The sequence below is a fragment of the Crinia signifera genome, unplaced genomic scaffold (assembly GCF_055691185.1).
Source record: "Crinia signifera unplaced genomic scaffold, ASM5569118v1 HAP2_SCAFFOLD_785, whole genome shotgun sequence".
Classification (NCBI taxonomy): Eukaryota; Metazoa; Chordata; class Amphibia; order Anura; family Myobatrachidae; genus Crinia; species Crinia signifera.
The window spans coordinates 3,482-10,651 of record NW_028142692.1 but is presented as its reverse complement, the minus strand read 5'-3'; the positions used below and the strand labels follow the sequence as shown (position 1 = coordinate 10,651).

Below are 7,170 nucleotides of genomic sequence, written 5' to 3'. Positions count from 1 at the left end.
ATGTGGAAATCTGCTGACACGGGCACTGTATAAGTGTACAGCGACACGGACACACAGCTCCAATTTCTATTCACTTTTTCTTAATGCACTTTTTTAATTTTAACCTATTTTGCTGTTTTGTGCCAATGAATAAACTGTATATTCTACGCAGGGGCAGAGCGTCCATGGCGTCCCAGTCAGTGACTACCTCCATCAGAGCAGCCGTAATGGTAATTGGTCTGTACACAGTCTCCGTCCTGCCCCCACTTAAGGTTATTCATCCTGGTTATATATGGTGGCTAATTATTAATATTATGTAGTTTGAGCAGAAAATATTGTGGTATCAGTGGATGAGTCAAAAACTCAGGCTGCTCCCGGATCCGAAGGCGCTACACCCCACGCCCCTGAAACAGCAGACACTGGAGGAGGATTCGAACCCGTGGTGGCTCAGCCTGAGTGGCTGTCCCAGACGCTGAACTAACGGTACACGCCACTGTACCAGCCACTCATACACGGACTGTCCGTGTATCTCGTAGCTACAATGCAGTGACGTCATTCACGCTGTGCCGCACCATCGCCACCTATTGGCAGCTGCTGGAACTACACCTGGCACATATTGCATCGTCATCACTGCTGCTCCCCCTACATGAGCACTCTGCCCCGGCTGCTCTGATGGAGGCAGTCACTGACTGGGACGCCATGGACGCTCTGCCCCTGCGTAGAAGAAGCGGCTGGTAAGTGCACATGTGCAGAACACCCCCTGAGCATTGAGCAACCTGTGGGTGAGGACTGGAGCTCAGTCTGTATGTTGGTCATGTATGTGACTCCCACAGGGCTGCTGTATGGTGCTACTGGGGATATCTATGTGTATGGGCATACCAGTGTATCCTCAGCAGCGCTACTCTATGGCTCAGGTTGTAATATCTCAGCCCCAGTGCTGTCTGCATTATTATACACTGTATATTATCTATCTGCTTTCCCAAAGTGTGACACAGGTGTATATAGACCAGATTATAATCTATGGAAAGCCTCTGTGTGTATACCATATGTTCTCTCTCTCTGCTGCAGTAGCTATGCGCGCTTTGCTATGTTCTATGATAATAAACACATGTGAGTGTAATGGTAAATATGTGCCCGGCATGCCAATGTGGTGAGATACAGGTGCGCCAAACCGTACAGGCTAGCAAACTGCACGTAGCCATTAGTGCAGATGTAGGAAAACTGGGCATACTGTATATAGGCTGGGATCACTGCTGCGTTCAGGTGACACCAAGTACATGTACGGGATTGCTTGCTGGATGGTTATACCATACCTCCCAACTGTCACGATTACAGCGGGACAGTCCCGATTTTCGGGTCCTGTCCCGCTGTCCCACCCACGGCAGGCATTGTCCCGCTGCGGGGGGTGGCAGTTGGGAGACCCCCAATCTAGTAGAATAGATGCTGTGCGCATGCGCACAGCGTCTATGGTACTTGTGTAGTTTCACGGCGCCGGAAGTGCAGAGGCTCACGTGCCGCTCTAGCTATGAAACTTGGCAGCCTGCCAGAGGCTCTGATTAACCGTGCGCGTGCCGCTCTAGCTCTGTCTGACTGAGCTTGTGCCGCACTAGCTGTATGTAAACAGCGTAGCTGCCGGCCAGCAGCAGCAGCAGCGCTGACAGGTCAATGTCACTGTGGCACTTGTAGTTCCACAGTGAAATAGGCAGCGCCTGGGCACCGCTGACAACGGGGGTATGTTAAAGTGCACACCCCGGCACAGCGATGCCGGCGCTTCTAAACTGTACGCGAGATTCAGACGCAACTGCGTTTGAATCTCGAGTCACATAGATAGCCGCTAAGAAGCCGGAAAGCCTGGATTCAGACGCTAAAGCGTTAGAATACAGGCGCCTTGCAAGCCGCAAAGGTGTTGGGGCTTGTAAACCCAGACGCAAATGCGTCTGGATTTACTTAGGTGAAGGGGTACATTTAAATTTAGACGCAAAAGCATTTAAATTTAGGTGGCCCTAGGGGAACACTATTGAAACCCACCCTCAGTGCCACTAGTGGACGCCACAGCTGTGGACCGTGTAAATCCCACTATCCACGGCCACCCGAAGCGTGGCGGTACGCGTCCTACGACCTTTTCATACCTCCACTATCCACGTCAGCGTGGAGTTGAGAATAGAATAGTGTGGCGAGCGCAGCGAGCCCGAAGCGTGGCGAGCGCACGCTGATACCTTCACAGCTATCCGCGTCCCCTCGCGGGCTTCACAGGTGTCAGCGTAAGCCCGAAGCGTGGCGAGCGGACGCTGACACCTGTGAAGCCCGCGAGGGGACGCAGATAGCTGTGAAGGTATGCGTGTCCCCTCGCGCGGCTCACTGCGCTCGCCACGCTTCGGGCTCTGTGGCTCGCTGCGCTCGCCACACTATTCTATTCTCAACTCCATGCCGAAGTGGATAGTGGGGGTATGAAAAGGTCGTAGGACGCGTACCGCCGCCCCTCGCGGGGCTCTCCACGCTTCGGGTGAGCGTGGATAGTGAGGCTGATTCAGGAACACATTCACCTCAGTGTCTCATACAGGGCTACTGCTGACTGACTACGCAAACTGCGTAGCTCCCTGACTGACTACGTAACGCTGTCCGCGCACGTCTAAGCCGAAGTGCCGGGAGTGTGAATTGAGACGCTAAATAAGTTAGCGTCTACATTGGGAACACCAGCGGTGTGCCGGGGTTTGCGATGTGCCGGGGTGTGCGATTTATAAGCCCCGTTTGTTTGTTTTTAAGCCCCGTTTGTCTGTTTTTTACACGATACACTTCATTACATTTGGCACGCGCAGCGCTACGCTACCTGGCAGGCTGCCAAGTTTCATAGCTAGAGCGGCATGCGAGCCTCTGCAATTCCGGGGCCGTGAAACTACACAAGTACCGCGTCTATTCTCGTATGAAAATGAGGTCGCGGCTAATTAGCATAAGCTGTGCCCTCATTTGCATACGCCCCACCCCCTATTTCCCCAACACAGAAGTTGGGAGGTATGTTATACAGGGATTATTGTCACATTAGTTATACTGTAGTCTAAAGTGTATACTGTATTATCTACTATCCTAATGGGGCATACACACAGGGGGCGGGATGTACTAAAGGGAAAATGTGGTAAAACGGGGGTTTTACCGCATTTCCCTATGTACCATTACCCGTCCGCCCCGTCTCCGCCTGGCAGGGTATCGCCACCTCTGGGTGGCGATACCCTATAGATGCCTATGGGCTTCTATCGCCGCCCACCGTCCTTGCGACCTCCCCCCCCCTCCCGTCCTCCATCGATCTCCTCCTCCCCCAGCAGGTGTCACAGCCGGGAGGACATCCGGCTGTAGGGAGGAGGAGGAGAGGCAGGGGGACACTGACAGCCGCCAGGATGTGACAGAGACCCCCGCACACCACATTACAGGTATCGCGGGGGTCTCCGTCACCGCAACCCGATGCTAGCCGCATATGTTAGTACATATGCGGTAGCATCGCGGCGGCTGGCAGACGAGGGTCAGTGATGTACATTAATACATCCCGCCCAGGGGGATATGAGGCTTATTTCTAAGTGAGAAAGTAGGGGAGAGGAGGAGAGCACACTGAGTGTCTAGGTCCACTCAGTGTGCTCTCCTCCTCTCCCCTATCCCTATTACATGTATTTTGATCTGTATTAGCTTAAAATCGTTTAGTCGGAGCGGTATGCCAGTTCTCACTGGACCGCTCAGTCAGAGGCGCTACTTGCGTGACGTCCGCAGCGCTCAGATCTGACTCCTAACAGACGGAGATCTCCGGCGCTGACTCTAACACGCCGGAGCTCCTCTGCAGGGTACACGTCCTCATTGACGCGGCTCTCCCTCTCATTTGCGGCGCGCAGTGCTGGTGCAGAGGTGGCAGATCTCACCAGACACGCACCGCTTGAGGGGTGACCCGCGGGGCACCATATTGCCTACCCTATTTGTGATGTGAAGTAATCTGATCAGTAACATCACAGGGGAACATAAACCCAGATAATTTTGTTACCAGCAGATCAGTAATAGGCGACTTAAACGCACAAAATTCCACTGTGGAAAACTGTACAATAAACCATTATTACTAATACATAGAATCTAACCAACATCTAGGAGGATATTGAGTTGGATCACACTGAGTAAGGATTTCTATCCTTTTTAAACCTACACTGTGTGTGTCTTTATGTGTCACTGTCTGTCTATATTTCGCTACATTCTTTTAAACATATCCAAATAAAAGTTAAATTTTACTTTCTTAATAACCTGTGCACCACACAGAGACATACTTTCTCTTCTTTCCAAAAATTGTCAAACCTGTGTCCAGTGGTAGCACACCCTCCCTACTCACGGTTAACCAACCGATGTACAAATACACTGAGGGTAAATGAGAACAATACTGCTTTGATAAAACCTGTGCGACTGATTGCCCCACGTTCCCCTTTCCCCAAAACTCATTTATTTCTAAGTGATCTGACTAGATCGCTTAGAAATGAAAAAAGGATCACTCCACGTGTATACCCTCTGGTGATGACGATTGCGCGGTCCCGCGCGTCGCTGTTGCCTGACTAGATTTACACTGCATCCAGTTATAAATCTAGTCATCGCCAGTGTTCTCACACCAGAGAACACTGGCCGTGACAGATTGTTCAGCACACAATGCTGAGCCATCTGTGCTTAACTGCAAACTTAGCGCAGAGGCTCACTTGCACTGTGTGTGCACAGCTTTAGGGATGGACGTCTTTGCAATTGATGACAATAGTGCAACTGCCCATTGATTGTGGCATACTATGCAATGGATGACCATCAATGTTTTTACCTATTGATGGTGATCCATTTTCTTTGACTGATTGGATTGTGGGCCAATCAAAACATGTAGGCGGTGCTTCATGAGTGTTGGGGCAGAGCTATGCTGGTGGTAAGGGTTGCTGGTCTTACTGTACTGCATATTAAAATAATAATAATAAAAAATATATATATAATTTATGTAAGGTGCTAAACAACATATAATGGTGATTCAATTGTTTTGTGCACCCGTAGCTCTTGCCTAATGTAGTGGGAGCTAATGAATTGTTCGCAGCACTTGCCCTGGTCTTGTCGGCTGCATTTTTGCGCCCTAAATAAACTAGATGCAGCTTATTGCCCTACTGTGCGTGAAGGGTGCGAGGAGAAATCCAGGTGAGGTGCAGCCTGGGAGTCGGGTCACCAAACAATTGACTTTGATTTTAAAGCTTGTTTGTCACTGAGCGTATGTTGCAGGCATGTCCAAAATATGGCCCTTCAGCTGTTTTGAAACTACACATCCCAGCATGCCTTGACATAGTTTTAGTATTCCCTAATAGCAAAACTGTGGCAAGGCATGATGGGACTTGCAGTTTCACAAAAGCTGGCGGGCCATAGTTTGGACATGATTGGTGTATTGGGTTCATTAGCTGTTCACTAGCATTTTGCACAAACCACTTTGGCACATATGGAGATGTAATCTCTTTATTAGTGTTTTTATTAGTCTTGCACTCTACTATTACATATAATGCATGCCTTGACACCGTTTCACCGTTCGTGACACCCAAAATGTCGTTAAAATATTTGTTCCAACCAGATTGTTGCTCGGAAAATGTCCAAACTTTTTTTATTTCTTTACATTTTTGAAATACACAAAATGTTAAAATTGGATGTGAATTTCTACTTCATTTCCTTACATACAGGGAGCAACTTCTATCAGTCACCCCACCTTGACAAAGTGCCCAGCGAGGCATGAAACAGGTTGGAGACTTTGCTGCTGCCCGAAGTACCGACACGCCAGTCGCTGACGTCAGCAAGCCGCGCCCCGGGACCAAAGCCGCAACAGAAGATTCCACCCAGAAGCGGACAGCAACTGAGCTGAGGAATACCGCTGCCTCTGTAAGGTTAGGGTTAGTAGGGACAGCACGACAATCTCCCTCTCTCACCTCACATCCTCCAAAAGGAGTGTAAACATTATTTTACTAATACATTTTTACTTTACAGGTGTCACTCGTATAAACTTATCCCATCGCTCTTTTTTACCCCTCAGAACCTTTGCATTTATGAGAGCTGCTATACCATCAGTGCAGTTGATTTAACATTTTTCTCCTCACTTAGGATTATGTGCCACCGAAGAAGGACGGTGAATGTGAGACACCCAGCAGCAGCCGTCCCTATGTGTTCAGAAGAGGGATCAAGACCCAGGATTCCAAGACTGTGCCTTAACCTCACTCATTGATAAATGAGAGAAACAATGACCATAAGATCCTGAAACTCACCAACAAAATCATCCAGCTGCTGACCGGAGAGGTGACTGCTGGGAATAGGTCATTATACAGTAACACCGGGGGAGGTGACTGCTGGGAATGGGACATTATACAGTAACATCGGGGGTTGTGACCAGAGAGATGACTGCTGGGAATGGAACATTATACAGTAACACCGGGGGATGTGACCGGAGAGGTGACTGCTGGGAATGGGGCATTATACAGTAACAATAGGGGATGTGACCGGAGAGGTGACTGCTGGGAATGGGTCATTATACAGTAACACCAGAGGATGAGACCGGAGAGGTGACTGCTGGGAATGGGGCATTATACAGTAACAATGGGGGGGGGTGTGACCAGAGAGGTGACTGCTGGGAATGGGACATTATACATTAGCACCGAGGGATGTGACCAGAGAGGTGACTGCTGGAATGGGGAATTATACAGTAACACCGGAGAGGTGCCCGCTGGGAATGAGGCATTATACAGTAACATCGGGGGATGTGACCAGAGATGTGACTGCTGGGAATGTGGAATTATACAGTAACACCGGGGGAGGTGACTGCTGTAAATGGGACATGATACAGTAACATCGGGGGATGTGATCTGAGAGGATACAGCTGGGAATGGGACATTATACAGTAACACCTGGGGATGTGACCGGAGAGAAGACTGCTGGGATTGGGACATTATACAGTAACACAGGGGGATGGAAATGGGACATTATACAGTAACACCGGGGGATGTGACCGGAGAGGTGACTGCTGGGTATGGGACAGTATACAGTAACATCAGAAAAATGTAACCAGAGAGGTGTCTGCTGGGAATGAGACATTATACAGTATCACCAGAGGATGAGACCGGAGAGGTGACTGCTGGGATTGGGGCATTATACAGCAACACAGGGGGATGTGACCAG

General features: G+C 49.6%; 1 long non-coding RNA gene across 2 annotated transcripts; it reads left to right on the top strand.

Moving 5' to 3' along the window:
- Positions 1–455: 455 nt before the first annotated feature.
- Positions 456–6,965, top strand: LOC146056307 (uncharacterized). 2 transcript variants are annotated; one of them, XR_014469124.1, is made up of 4 exons: positions 456–713; positions 5,688–5,888; positions 6,103–6,557; positions 6,616–6,965. It is a non-coding gene; the product is annotated as an uncharacterized LOC146056307 (long non-coding RNA). The 2 variants fall into 2 exon arrangements; XR_014469123.1 differs by lacking the exon at positions 456–713 and having other exon boundaries at positions 5,555–5,888.
- Positions 6,966–7,170: the final 205 nt, after the last annotated feature.